Genomic DNA, 15,532 nt, shown 5'->3' with positions numbered 1-15,532 from the left:
TGTGCAGTGGAATAGTTTGCTCTTGTGACGTTAATAATGTCTCTATAACACATAATAAATGGGTTAATTGTTTATCAGGTCCAAATACCCTAACACTGCACTGGAGACATTACCGTACCAGGACTTGCCTGGAGGTGTCTTAGCATTAGCTCCCCATGTTGAAGTGTGGGTAAATTTGCTTTGTAAGTAATGACAGTACTCACAGCTCCCCAAAAGGACAGAGAAAGTAGCGTGAGTGAAGGGACTGATTTGGTCGCTGGGAGGTAAGCAAAGCCACAGTGCTGTTAGCTACATCTGTAAAAGACATGTCCCAGCAAAGAGATGGAGGAAGATATGAAGAAAATCAAAAATAAGTCTTCCCAGAAGGTGTAATCTGCACTGACTGCTGAAAGGGAAATAAAGGGTCAGATCCTCCAGATGAGTCATTGATGCCCAGCACAGCTCAGGGTGAGGGGTGTAGGCTACCATCACAGCCACCTGATCCTCAGACTGCCAGGCACCAGTCTGATCCTGAGCAGCAGCTTAGAGCAGCCAAGGGGTCATTTCAGCTTCTGGGATCACCACAGAGACAGGTTCCTGAGTCTATGCCCCCTCCTCCAGTAGCTGTGAGCTGGGATGTCATAGAGCTGGTTATACTGGAAGATTTTCTAGGAAATTCTCAGTTCGCCACTTAAGCCATTTTCAAGTGGACTCTGCACTGTGCTGAGGATAAGGATTGGGATCAAACAATGCAAACCAACCTAGTAGAGTTCAAAGTGGGCCAGAACTATGTTTTATTTGCATGGAAGTAATCCCATTGGCTTCATTTTTGTTATATCAATATAAGTAAGAGAAGAATTGAATCCAGGATGTATAAGTCATCTGTTACTTACTGGGTACTGCTTTTCTTTAAATTACAAACATCAGGCTGTCTATGGAATGAGTAAACTGTATATAAAGTCACCATTTTCTACTCTGAAATTTTGGTTTGTTTTAACTTCCTTCTGCAGAAAGAAGTAAAGCATTTCAAGATGTTCTGTCCAGATTAAACCTGGAGAAGCACAGAAGCATCAAGATCAGGCTGAGGGATGTTTTGGAGATCTGCCCAGAAAGCATCAAGAACAGGATTCCAGAGGCATTAGGTGATTTACCTTGGCATTTCCTGAGGAAGGTCATGGCTCTGAATGGGACGGCCAGAAATACAAGCATTGGGCACAAGGCTCCTGCAGAAGAAATGGATGATTATGAGGAGAAACTGCATACTGATGGCACTTTCTGTTTTAGTGACACTGAGATGAAAGTTTCTCTGCAATCTCTTGATGTTCTTTGTGCTGTTCTGCTTTGCTCAGACAGCTTCCTACAGCAGGAGATCCTGTCCAAAATGTCCATGTGCCAGTTTGCCCTCCCTCTGGTGCTACCCACCCTCAACACCCCCAAGGGCACCCTATTACTGTGGGCCATGAGGGACATTGTGAGGAAGTGGAGGCCGCACTCCCTGGCAGAGAGCAGAGGGTTCAGAGAGGAGAGCCTGGTGCTCACAGAAATGCCAACGATTTCTTTTGTGTGGATGGGGAGCTACAGCTTCTCCAAGTCCCAACTCCTCAATGAGGTTCTCAGCCCCTCCCAGCAGCACCACGATTTCTTTATCCATCGGGACATGGAGTCTGGGAACTTCCTTCAGAAAATCGCAGATGGGCTGGTTGAGATTTCCTGGTATTTCCCTGGGGGGACGGAAAATTCTGATCTTTTCCCAGAACCCATTGCAGTTACAAATTTGCATGGAGACATTGAGTCCCACTGGCTACAGTTTAGCTTTTTAACAGCGGTCTCCTCCGCAGTGTTCATAGTTACCGAGAGCATCGGTGAGAAAGAATACGAGCTGTTGTCATCTCTGAAAAAATCCAGCTCTAAATATTACTTCATCCTCAACTGCAAGAATAAGAAACCCAAAGAAACTCTGGGATTTCTTAATAAGCTGTCCTCAGTGTTGAAACTGAGCAAATCACTAGTACTGGTGAAAGATAGTATCATGAATAATGCAGGATTTGTGGAAAAAGGTGAAGTCCACCATAGGAACCATAGTGAATTCATCTCCGAAGACAGTGAGTTTGGAAACCATGGCTGTGACGGCACGTGACCTGGGAATCCAGGTGGGTGAGGAGTGTCAGGCATGTCAGTGTGCGAGGAAATATACTGAAGAAATCACTGCAGAAATAAGAGATGGGGCAAAATACAAAAGGGAAATGCTGAGCCTGCAAGGAGACCCATGGAAAAACTTGGCTAAATTGGAAAAAGAGATGTGCCAAATGAAAAGGCAAGGGGACGTGGCCATTGAAGACTATAAATCTGCACTGAAACAGAAATGGTTAGAGATACGTAGACAGCACAATCAGTGTGACCGTACTAATGGTTTGACTAAGTTTATCAATGGAATAGTACAGTTGAATCCAGTGGAGAAACATTACTTTCTGAAATGGATGAAATTTAGCCTGGATAATATTGCTAGGGGGAATCTTTCTGAAATGCGGGCGGACTAAAAAGAGAAATGTGTAACTCCAGGAGTGGACTGAAAACAGCTGGAGGAATTAGATAAATTAATATATGATAGTTCCTTGGGGGTGGAGCATTTCATGCGTGAGTTGGGGCATTTCTTTGAAGCTGAATGCTCAATGGTTAAAGAAGGGAAAATGGAAGAAAGCCAAAGACAATTCTCCCATCTCCCATGCACAGCAGCTGACCTGATGCTGGAAGGGTTTCCTGTGGAGCTGATCGATGGAGATGCCTCCAACATCCCCATGAACTGGGTAGTAGATGTTCTAACTCATCTCCATATCAGACTAGGGGGTAGATCCAGAATGGTGGTTATAACAGTGCTGGGAGTGCAGAGCACTGGGAAATCCACTCTTCTCAACACCATGTTCGGCCTGCAGTTTGCAGTGAGTAGCGATCGATGTACGCGAGGAGCGTTCATGACACTCATTAAAGTTACAGAAGCTGTTCAGGAGCTGCTTGGCTGTGATTTCATCCTGGTGATAGACACTGAAGGTCTGAAGGCCCCTGAACTAACAGCACTGGAAGACAGTTATCAACATGACAATGAGCTGGCCACTCTGGTGATTGGACTGAGTGACATCACCATCGTTAACATGGCCATGGAGAATGCCACAGAAATGAAGGATGTTCTGCAAATTGTGGTCCATGCATTTCTCAGAATGGAGGAAATAGGAAAACAGCCAAATTGCCAGTTTGTGCACCAGAATGTCAGTGATGTGTCTGCTCATGATCAAAACATGAGGGACAGGAAACACCTCCTGGAGCAGCTGAATGAAATGACCAAAGCTGCAGCAAGGATGGAAAAGCAAAGCAGGGAAATGGCATTTTCTGATATTATGGAGTATGACCCAGAAAAACACAATTGGTACATGCCTGGCTTGCGGCATGGAGTCCCTCTCATGGCTCCCGTAAACACTGGATACAGTGAGAGTGTGTGTGAGCTAAGAAATACCTGTTTGAATTCATAGAGAACCGTTCACGGAAAAGAGCTGGAAAGGATATTCCTGATTTTATTGTATGGTTGAAGAGCCTGTGGAAGTCAGTGAAACATGAGAACTTCATCTTTAGCTTTAGAAACAGCCTTGTAGCTGAAGCCTATCACCAGCTGTCTATGAAGTATTCTGAATGGGAATGAGGTTTCCGCAAGGAGATGTATCTCTGGATATCTGAAAAAGAAACTTTTATCCAGAATCAGCTGCCAGAGACACTAGAGGGTGATCTCTTTCACAGCTTAAAAATGGAAGCACAAGGGAAGCTACAGCAGGGAGAACAGAAGCTCTTGAATAACTTAGAACAGTATTTTAAAGGTGAAGCTCCAAATTTGAACCTGATAGAAAAGTACAGAGAAGATTTCAAAAGGAGCGCAAATAGCCTCAAAAGAGAACTTGAAAATTATTCAAGCAGTAACTGTGAGGAAGCAATTCGAATACGAAGAGGACAGCACAAGATAGACAATATCCAGTCTGGGTACAAGCAGAAAATTGAAGGGGAAGTTGCCAGACTCTTGGCTGAATGCCGAAACAGAGAAGATAAACTAGACCATGAGAAACTGAAAAAAGAATTTGAAACGATGTGGCGAGAAACCTTGTCAGAGTTAACGCTCTGTACTTTACAGAAATGTCAAGTTGTTCAAGATATGGATCTCCAGCTGAGAAAGGATCTGAAGCACAGAGGGGGTGCTGTCAGACAGATACTGCAACATGCAAAAAGCCTGCTGTATTATAGAATGAAGTCTTTCACAATGAAGAAGGAATACTTAAACCTAAAATGGACCAGAGCAGTTGTAAAATACTTCTCACAGCAATGTTACTGTAAAACTGAAGAGCTTGCTCTATCTTTAATGACTGAATGCAAGAAATACATTGAAGAAAAAGTTAAATCCAAAACAGACTATGATGAAACCTATTGTGGAGAACTGCTGCATATGGTTAATGAGAGGTTAAAAGAGGAGGAGATTGAGCAACTTCACACTTCTCCTTTGTTTGAAGTTGACCTGAAGCTTCACGTTTGGGGGAAGCAGCTTGGGCATTTCAGAAGATGCATGAAGATTTTATCAAAGAAAACGATCCTCAGCAACATCTGGAGAAGCTGAAACCTCATTATTTCTCCATATTTACTGATCTCCATTTGGAAAAGAAAGAGAGCCAAACGAGGGCGAGGAATTTCTGTGATCAGTGTCTCAAACCTGCCCTGGTGGGTTATGTCAACAAAAGGCTCGGACTAGAAATAGTTGACAATTTTCTCAGCAGTGAACAGGCCCTTGAATACACCAGCCGAAGCTTCTTTCAGTTCTTTTTGCTAAAGAAGCTGCTGGAAGAGATGAACTTTGACAACTATGTGAAATACATAAGTAACTATGAAGAGTTTGTCAAATCCTGGATACAGAGATGTCTGATAGACCACTATGGAGGGAAGGCAAGTTTGAGGGATTTGGAGAAAGGGATTCTATCCAGAATAATAAATAAAATCAAGGGAGTTCTGAAAAACTCCATAAATAAAAACAATAACACAGTTTCTGCCTTTTTAGACAGCTTTTGCAAAGAGCTGCAGCAGGACCTGGCCATTTCCAGCAATAGCTTAGTTGGAGTACAGTTTAAAACCACAGCAAAAATTGAGCAGCTTTCTGGTAACATTGAAATCTTCCTTCTGGAGCTGGAACAACAAATCTTAACCCAGTTTAATCATTTGGAACTTGAGACCAAACTCTCCAGCCTGCCAGTGAAACCCCAGGATGAGATCTTCAAGCGAGTGTTTGGCTGTGGGAAGCAGTGTCCGTTCTGTGAAGCCCCCTGTGAAGCAGGAGGCACTGACCATAAAGAGCATTTTGTATCAGTCCATCGACCCAAAGGGTTAGGGAACTTCAGGGATTGTGATTCACAAAAGCTTGAGCATTCCATATGCTCCTCTGATGTGGTTTCCAATCGTGAATTCCGAACTGCAGCCGAAGATGGGAAATTTCATCCCTTCAAAGATTACCGCCATTACTACCCAGACTGGCACATTCAGCCTGGTCCCAATATTGATGCTTCTGATTTCAGGAAATTTGTTTTCAAATCATTCAGTGACCAGTTAGCTAGAGCGTATGGTGCTAAAGCAGCAGATCTTCCAGGAGACTGGAAAAATCTAACTAAAGAGCAGGCGCTGAAGAGCCTAAAGGAAGTGTTTTACATGAAATAATAGACATGCCAAGAGTCTCTTTAAATAGGATACACTTCAACAAAACAAAACCCTTAATTTTAAAAAATGGAATATGAACCAATCTGACAGCCTATACCGTTTTTTAAATTGAAAACGAAAAAAAAAAAAATCAATTGCAGGTCACTTCTTCCAGTTAGTGCAAAGCTGCTGCACAGGAACAGCCATACCAAAGCAAACTGATAGTCCATGTATCCCTGTGTCCTTGCTGAACCAGAATAACAGCCCATCAAGCCTGGTATCCCCACCTCTCTGCAGTACTGGATCAGACCAGTTAGTGCAAGGCTGCTGCACAGGAACAGCCATACCAAAGCAAACTGATAGTCCATGTATCCCTGTGTCCTTGCTGAACCAGAATAACAGCCCATCTAGCCTGGTATCCCCACCTCTCTGCAGTACTGGATCAGACCAATCACCCATATAGCCTAGTATCCCACATCCTTGCTGTATTGGATCAGACCTAAAGGCCATCTAGCTCGGTATCTCATCTCCCTGCTGTACTGGATCAAACCAGTGATCCATCCTGTCTCTGACAGTGGCCATTACAAGATGTCTCAATGGGAGGTGCAAGAAACCATCTAATGGAAATTGTATAGAAACGTTTTTAGAGGAGAAGCTTCTTCCTAACATAACTATGTAAACAGGGTCCGAATGAGTTCTCCCATGACAGCTAGCTGGGAGCGGGAGAGACTTTAGGAGGAAATTGTATTTACATGAACTCACCTACTCTGCCTAGATGTCCATCAGATATAGAGGTGTTGCTCAAAGTGATCAATATTGACTTGTGTTGGGTTACAGATCACTTTAGTACTGAATGAAGGGGTAGTGAAATGTTGTTGTCAGTGTTGTTGCATTTATTGTATAAGTAAAGGGGAGCAGAACTGTGCTTAACCTGTCTCAAATGAGGGGTCACCCTCAGCTGAAAGGACTCATTAAGCCAGGTGCTTGAATGCCTGACTCCTGCGAAAGTAAGAGGGGTGAGGAGAGGTATCTCTGCCAGGAGGAGTGAACTCTCCCTAAGGGTCCCTGGTCTGGTTTAACCTGTTTCTCCCCACTGTTCAGAAGATAGGGCCTTTTGTTATTTTAAGTGCTCAAAAGAGCTGACAATTACTTGTGGCAGGACAGCATTTCTGCCCAGCCTAATAGCTGAAAATCACTAAGGACTTGGCTACACTTGTGAGTTAGAGTGCATTAAAAGCAACCCCGGGCACCCTAACTCATGACCCATCCACACTGTCAAGGCATGTAGAGCACCTGGACTTTGTAGCGGGAGTGCCCCTGGTAATCCACCTCCACCAGAAGCATAATGCTTGGTGCATCTCGGCTGAAACGCCCCAGCGTCAGTGCGAACGAGGTGTTGCATTACTGCGCTCTGATCCGCCTCCAGAAACGTCCCCTAATCCCCTTAAGTCAAGTGGCCACTCTTGTCATTGTTTGGAATCGGCTGTAGGAATGCGGATATGTCCTTTCAAAGCGCCGTTTCTGACAGCTGGCATGCTTATCTGCTCTGGGACAAAGCAAACCATTACTGTGGAATGTTGCTTGAGAGGCAGGGAGAGGGGAGTCTGCTGCTGTCTGAACTTACAAGACAGCATGCTGACATGCTCTCATCCCCCCCCAAAACCCACTCTCTCTCCCCCCACATACACACAACACACTCCCTGTCACACTCCACCCAACACCACCCCATTTGAAAAGCATGTTGCAGCCACTTGCATGCTGGGATATCTACCACAATGCACTGCTCTGTGGCCGTTGCAAGAGCTGCCGTTGTGCTGGCATTGTGAATACACAGCAGCCCTTTCCCTGCAGCGCTCTCTGAGGGGCACTGCAACTCCTGGCGCTGTACATCTGACAGTGTAGACATAGCCTAAGTTACATCAGTGAAACTTTCTTTATTCAAGACAAGGGCAGATTCAGGACCTGAGTATTACATAGTAGGAAGTAATTACTTTAGAATAGGCTGTAAACACAGATAAATGATTGGCATGTATGTTGAGTGTTTAAACTGAGTCTCTCCCCCCCCAAATAAGAATCCGTTGAAGACAATTAAACTGCTATATTTAGAGCATGACTGTCATTTACTCTCCCTATTGTGCATTAAGAAATTAGTATTCTTGTTTTAATGTAATCACGCATAAGAAACAACAGAAAACCATTTACAGTTAAACAAAATAAACTTGGGAACAGACTTTTTTGTGGTGGCTTATTTATTTTGAAATGTTGCCTTGAAACTTTTTGTTTTATTTAGCCCTGAGAGGAAGGATAGTGGGTGAGGTCAGCAAACATTTCAGGAGATGTGATGCTTCCAAAGTACAAACCCAAGATCCCAAGCAATACAGGACCCCTTAACATTTAAATGAGCCCTTCTGAGAGGCCTGATGCTGATAAGAACGACTGACCTCATGAAAAATGGGCTTTGTTTTCTCATTTAAACAGTGAGAACATTTCATGGAGCCCTGAGCTCTCACTTTGGGGGGGGGGTCGGGGGTGGAGACCCAATGCGGCACAAGTTAGTAACCGCTGTGGTGGGATAGGCAGGGCCAGCTGTGGAGTCAATGGAGCAACCCCCAGGTGAAGCAGTTAAACCACAACCCAAAGACTGGATTTTCCACAGTTACAAGGGAAATTAGATAACTATACACACACACACACAAACAGACCGAAATATGTAGGGTTAGAAATCCCCAGTAACAACACTGATGGCCCAAACTCTCTGTAGTGACCCCAACCCGTGACACTCCCTCTCTGTGTCCCTTCTCGACAGTGGGGCTGTGAGTGTAGCTGGATTGGGCAGTGGCTCCGTGTACTGTCCCACGGGGGAATCTCTTCTCTTCATTGCCACATGCCACGCAGTTGCCGTAATCTATCTGTCAGCCCAGCTGCTCAGTGGATTTGCCCATGTCACCCAGTTTCAATTGTTCCTTTCCACATAGAATCATAGGACTGGAAGGGACCTTGAAAGATCATCAAATCCAGGGGTTCTCAACCTTTTTCTTGCTGAGGCCCCATTCAACATCCTATAAAAACAACAGGGCCCGGCAGGGGGTAAGCGTGGGCTCCAGGCCAGGGGGACACACTTGGGCACAGGCATAGTTTTACTTCAATTTTTTTTTGGTGGCGGGGGGGTAAGGAAGGCCTGGCATGGCTCATCCCAGCTCCACACAGCAGGGTCCAGGGAGGATGTGCCATCTCCACCCCCTGACTCGCTCAGGAGGGCACCCAGCTTGTCTGGGCTCTGGGGGGATGCAACCAAAAATATAACTGAAAGGTGGGACTCAGTTCAAAAAGTTTGATAACTGCTCAGGTGCGGGCAGGAGGTTAGTTAGGGGCTGTGTGAAATGAGGGGAGTAGCTCAGGGTACAGGGAGGGGATAGCTAAGGACTGTGTATGGGCAGGGGGTAGCTCAGGGTGCAGGCAGGGGGTAGCTATGGGCTGTATGCAGGCAGGGGGGCTTCCAGTGCAATGCCCAGCTTCAGGGGCAAGTCACTGGGACTCCCGGCTTCAGCCTCCCTGCTGCTCCTGGCTTGTGGGGGAGGGGAGGTTTGCCGGCTCGAGCACCACGTTGCTCCTGGCTTGGAGGGGATGTGGGGACCCTGCCGGCTTCAGCCCCACCTAGCTTCTGGCTGTGCCACTCCTGGCTTGGGGGGGATGGGGAGGGTACCGCGGGCTTCAGCCCCGCGCCGCTCCTAACTAGAGCAGGGGGCCCACTGGCTTCAGACCCGCACCGCTCCTGGCTTAGGGGGAAGGGGGGGCAGGCTTCAGCACTGGGGCTCCAGGTTTCAGCCGTGGGGCTCCACGGCCCCCCTGAAAGGGCTCACTGACCCCCAGCTGAGAACCACTGATCTAATCCAGTCCCCTGCACTCATGGCATGACTAAGCATTATCTAGATCATCCCGGACAGGTGTTTGTCTAACCTACTCTTAAAAATCTCCACTGATGGAGATTCCAGAACCCCTCAGGCAATTTATTTCAGTGCTTAACCACCCTGACAGGAAGTTAGCCATTGATAGCTACTCTCTGGGAATGGTTTTCCACCAGTTTTGCACGCATCTTATAGTAGCTCCATCTAAGTTGTCTTTCCCTAGTTTGTTTATGAGAAGGTCAGGTGAGACTGCATCAAAAGCCTTACTACCATCAACATATACCACATCTACTGCTTCTCCCCATCCACAAGGCTCGTTACCCTGTCAAAGAAAGCTATCAGGTTGGTTTGACACGATTTGTTCTTGACAAATCCATGCTGACTATTACTTATCACCTGATTATCTTCCAGATGTTTGCAAATTTAGAGCTTAATTATTTGCTCCATTATCTTTCAAGGTACAGAAGTTAAGCTGACTGGTCTGTATTTCCCCAGGTTGTCCTTATTTCCCTTTTTTTAGATGCCCTTTTCCAGTCTTCTGGAATCTCTCCCGTTTTCCATGACTTTTCAAAGATAATCACTAATGGCTCAGATATCTCCTCAGTCAGCTTCTTGAGTATTCTAGGATGCATTTCATCAGGCCCTGGTGACCTGAAGACATCTAATTGGTCTAAATAATTTTTTACTTGTTCTTTCCCTATTTTATCCTCGGATCCCACCTCATTTTCACTGGCATTCAGTATACTAGATGTCCAATTACCACTAACCCTCTTCTTGAACACTGAAACAAAGAAGTCATTAAGCACCTCTGCCATTTCCACATTTTCTGTTATTGTTTTTTCCCTCTTCATTGAGTAATGGGCCTACCCTGTCCTTGATCTTCCTCTTGCTTCTAACGTATTTGTAGAATGTTTTCTTGTCACCCTTTATGTCTCTAGCTATGATCTGTTTTGTTCCTTGGCCTTTCTCGTTTTGTCCCTACATACTTGTGTTATTTATGTTCATCCTTTGTCGTAATTTGACCTAGTTTCCACTTTACGTACAACAATTTTTTGATTTTTAGATCATTGAGGATCTCCTGGTTAAGCCAGCATGGTCTCTGGCTATACTTCCTATCTTTCCTATGCAGTGGAATAGTTTGCTTTTAGGCCTTGTTGTGGGGCAACTGCCCCACTCCAGTAAAACAGGGGTTAAAAGCATCCCTGGAGAGGGCTGTGGCTGGGCTAGGCTGATTTGGGAAGCAGCCACAGCTGTGGCCAGCTCAATCAGGGTCCAGCTGGCCCTTATAAGAGGGCTTGGGGCCAGAAGTGAGAGGAGTATCACTCTAGCCCTGGAGGGAGAAGGGCTAGCTGCCTGGGAGCAATGTACCTGAAGTGGAGCAGTGCTGGGGAAGGGCAAAGGGAGCTGGGGAGCAGCAGCCTGGTAAATCCCCAGGCTGAGGCCTCGTTGAAGGCCTAAGAGAGGTACTGGGGAGGCAGAGGGACAGCCTGGGGATAGGCAAAGGCAGCAGGTCCTACCCCCTTGCCAATGATGAGTAGCCATTACAGAGTGCAGTCTGCTCCAGTGAGCAGGGGCTAGATGATGACTGGCAGTAGCCACTGAGACAAGGTGGGTTTAGAGGGTTGGGGGTTCCCCTGGGAGGGGAGACCCAGAGTGTGGGGGTACAGCTAGGGGGCAGCACCCCAAGGTAAAAGGGCACCGAGGTCCAGGAGGGATATGGGGGCCCTAAGGCAGGCAAGACACCAGCCTGCAGAGGGGGCTCCCAGTGCTGAAGAGCTAACTTCCAAGATGACCAGCAGGAGGCGCTATGCCGGTGAGCCTTCGCCTTCCTACAGGCACATAATAATGTCTCTGAAAAACTGCCAACTCTTGAACTGTTTTTCCCTTCAGACTTGCTACCCAGGGATCTTACCTACCAACTCCCTGAATTTTCTTAAGTCAGCCTTCTTGAAAGGTAGCACCTTGCACAGACGCATTGAATGTTGCCTGACATTATCAAGCTGTTTCTGAAATTCCTCACAATCCACCCAAACAAAAGAATTCGGTGGCCCGGGCAAGTTTTCCTATCTCAAGTTTTTTAGACCATTATTCCAGGTCAATAATAAACACACAGAACACGACCAATCCTAGTGTTGCCACTCAGGGCCTCCCACTCTCCAGGTGATCATTAATTCCCACCTCTCCCCATCCAATTCTTACACCTCACATATGGGCTCTGTCTCTCCGCTGCTCCCAGCACTGGGCTCTTCTCCCCTCCTGCTGCTGCACTGAGGCTCTCCGACCTCCCTCCTTTGGGTGGCTCAGGTCTCCCTCCCCCCAGCTCGGCCTGGGGGCAATGGGGCAACAGGTCTCCTGGAGCAGGGACGCTGCAGGGGCTAGGGTGATCAGATGTCCCGATATTCAGGGCTTTTTCTTGTATAGGTGCCTATTACCCCCCCACACACACACTCTATCCCGATTTTTCAAACTTGCTATCTGGGCACCCTCGCAGGGGCTGGGGCTGCAGTGCAAGCAGCCCCATCCTGTGAGTTCCCCACCCCAGGGCAGAGGGGCCCAGCTGGGCTGATTTGGGGGGGGGGCAGGGGGAAGCAGCAACAGTTCCTGTAATCTGACCTTTCCCACACCCTCCCCCCACAAATCTCCCCATGGGTCTTCTACTAACCCCTCCAAATCCTCTCTGCTCCCCTGAATCCGCCTCCTGACACCCTGCCTCGCCCTGCACCTCCTGCCCTTCAGTGACCCCCAAAAAGCCTTTTCCCCCTCCTGCCCCTCATGCCCCCTGAACTGCCACCTGCCGCCTCCTGCTTCCATCTCCTTCGCTTGCCCTTTGGACGGCACCCGCCCCATTCTGCTCCCTGCCCTGAAGCAAACAACCCCCCGCCCTTTGGCTTGATAACACCCCTCCCCTGCTCCAACCTCTGTGCCCCCAGCCCCAAACCGCATGGGGCTGGGGAGAGGAGAAAGTCCTTGCCTGCTAATAAAGCCAGTTTGTGCCCCACAGCCCTGCCTTGGGGAGGGAGGGAGTCAGCCTGAACTTCTCCCCCCCCCACCTCCCCCCAACACTGACCCCTGTAAACTGCCCCTGAACTTCCCTCTCCTCAACAATCCCCTCAACTCTGCCCCCCAAATCTACCCCATGCCTGGACTCTGCCCCTCCCCCATCCTGGCCCCCTCCTCAGTCCCCCTAATGAGCCCTGTATGAACCCCCAACCCTCTCTGCTCCCCTGAACCCATCTCCTGACCCCTGCAGCCCCTCCTGCACCTCAGCCCCCCTGAACTGCCCCCTCCCTTTCCTAGTGACCCCCAGCTCCACAGGGTGACTCTGCTGTGTCGGTTTAACTGTCACCCCAGGACATGCCAAGCTCCCCTCCCCCCTTACAGCCACCTGGGCCCTCATTAGCCTCGGGGGTGGGAGCTAATTTGCACAGAGGATAATGGAGCAGCCAATCAGGGGCTGGCCTGGGTGCCGGGGGGGCTATAAAGGGCTCCTCAGGGCTTGCAGACCCCTGGGCAGGGCTGTGGCTGTGCTGGGAGCCCAGGCTGCAGGGTCAGGGAGGGGTCTGGGCCCAGCCCCAGAGCCGGCAGGGGAAGCGGGAGGCTCTGGTGCTGCACAGGGTGGGGCAAGAGCTGGGTACAAGAGGCCCCAGTCACTGCAGCTCCCCCTCTGTGGGGCTCCAGGGGAGTGGTCTGGAGCATTTGTCACACGCTTGGGATCCCCCCTGTAAGGGAGGACAAACTGGGCTTCATTCATACCCCAGTCTCAGTCATAATGCTGGGGTAACAGCGGGGGCCCCTTTCATAAATCACCTCATTATTTTTAGCTCTTTGTTTCATGGGTTGCAAGCCTCCCACGTTCTCATCCAGTGAAAGAGAGCCGTCCCCTCCTGCTGGCATCGACCCCCGACCCTCTGACTGCTACCGACACGGCCTGGCCTGGGAATGTGAAGGAACGTCTCCGAACTGAGAGGAGACATGCTCAGAAACATACAGTCCTCTGTATTGGAGAGCGAGAGGCTGGAGAGACACAGACACACCCTCAGTTCACTGATCTTTCATGTTAATAACAGTTTGAAGAACATCCATCCAGTCTAGAAGAAAGGTTTGCACTCTCCGAGCAGCTCAGCACAGGGGATGGGGGCGCTGGGGCAGTAAAAAGGCTCCAGGGAGCCCTGAACCTCGGTGGCTCCTGCTGGGGTGCCCAGGCACAACGGGGCACAGCTCGGTAACTGCTGGGGTGGGAGAGGCTGTAACAGCACTGAGGGAAGCTGAATGCAGGGGGATTTCTAGTTAAAAGGGAAGTTAGAGTTATTACAGTAAATGTGTAGGGAGAAAGAAAAGGAGGACTTGTGGCACCTTAGAGACTAACCAATTTATTTGAGCATCAGCTTTACTGAGCTACAGCTCACTTCATCGGATGCATACCGTGGAAACTGCAGCAGACTTTATATACACACAGAGATCATGAAACAATACCTCCTCCCACCCCACTGTCCTGCTGGAAATAGCTTATCTAAAGTGATCATCAAGTTGGGCCATTTCCAGCACAAATCCAGGTTTTCTCACCCTCCACCCCCCCACACAAACTCACTCTCCTGCTGGTAATAGCCCATCCAAAGTGACAACTCTCTTCACAATGTGCATGATAATCAAGGTGGGCCATTTTCTGCACAAATCCAGGTTCTCTCATCCCCTCACCCCCCTCCAAAAACCACACACACAAACTCACTCTCCTGCTGGCAATAGCTCATCCAAACTGACCGCTCTCCAAGTTTAAATCCAAGTTAAACCAGAACGTCGGGGGGGTGGGCAGGAAAAAACAAGGGGAAATAGGCTACCTTCCATAATGACGTAGCCACTCCCAGTCTCTCTTTATTGTTGTGACACCCCCCCCCTCCAACAGGGCCACAGACCCCCCAGTTGAGAACCACTGTGGTAGAATAGATCCCTGTCAGCTGAAAGATCTGAGGCTTTGTCTTCACTGCAGAGTTAACCTGAGTTTTCTACACTCAGTTACTGGGCTTGAGTCAGCCTCTCTCACATGAGAAGAGCCGCACTGTGAATAAACAAAGGTCCTGCTGTTTCCAGACTGGCACTGCACTCACTCAGGTGGGGCACTGAGACTTTTAGGAGCTCATCCCAAGGCTCTTTGCCCAGCAGTGAGCTGAGCCACTGTATGGATTCTTTCCCAGTGGATGGTGGGAGAACTTGTCTGTCCTTTCTTGGGACACAGGGGGAAGAGTGGGAAGGCATTGGAGAATTAGAAGCACTCAAGTGCAGCTAGCATGCATCCATACTACAGAAAGATCATGTTAGCTGGTGAGTTGTGCTAACTTAGGCTTTAGCCTGTGCCCCGAGGGGCCAGCTCACTTGAGTTATTAGCAGCACATCTTAAGGGTTTTTCTGTGTGGACAGGAGTCGAGTTAGGGCAATGCATAAGGTGTAGCTCGAGTTAACTCGGCATCTCCTTTTGAATCTGAGCGATATTATCTGCAGAATACAATGAAAATAGTTCACTCTCACAAGCCCCATTCACACCTGGCAGTGCCAATCTCTTCTAACCATGTTCACTGCCACTACAGAACAAAGGGCGATAAGAGGACATTGTCTTGGGGAAGGTCTGTCTCCTCCGGCTCTCTGGTTTGTTGAAAGTCTAATTCCAACTCGGGATTTATGCCACCTTTCTCCCACAGCTTTGGGGCTCGCAGAGTCTGTGATTCCTGATTTAATACCTCCATCAAGATAAACAGAAGAGAAATAAGTTATTTAATGACTAATTCTCTTCAATCACATCCTGTTTTGTATGTGTTTGTTTTATTCAATACACTGCACCTGCCGGCAGGGCCGGCCCACAACATTTTGGCACCTCAGGCATTAGGGTGACCAGATGTCCCAACTTTATAGGGCCAGTGCCGACTTTTGCGTCTTTTTCTTATATGGGT

General features: G+C 48.2%; 1 pseudogene; it reads left to right on the top strand.

Moving 5' to 3' along the window:
* The first annotated feature begins 428 nt into the window (after nucleotides 1–428).
* On the top strand, nucleotides 429–5,709 carry LOC140912848 (up-regulator of cell proliferation-like; annotated as a pseudogene).
* The last annotated feature ends 9,823 nt before the right edge of the window (nucleotides 5,710–15,532 follow it).

The sequence above is a fragment of the Lepidochelys kempii genome, chromosome 6 (assembly GCF_965140265.1).
Source record: "Lepidochelys kempii isolate rLepKem1 chromosome 6, rLepKem1.hap2, whole genome shotgun sequence".
Taxonomy (NCBI): domain Eukaryota; kingdom Metazoa; phylum Chordata; order Testudines; family Cheloniidae; genus Lepidochelys; species Lepidochelys kempii.
The sequence above is the reverse complement of the archived record's forward strand: the minus strand, read 5'-3'. Positions and strand labels throughout refer to the sequence as shown.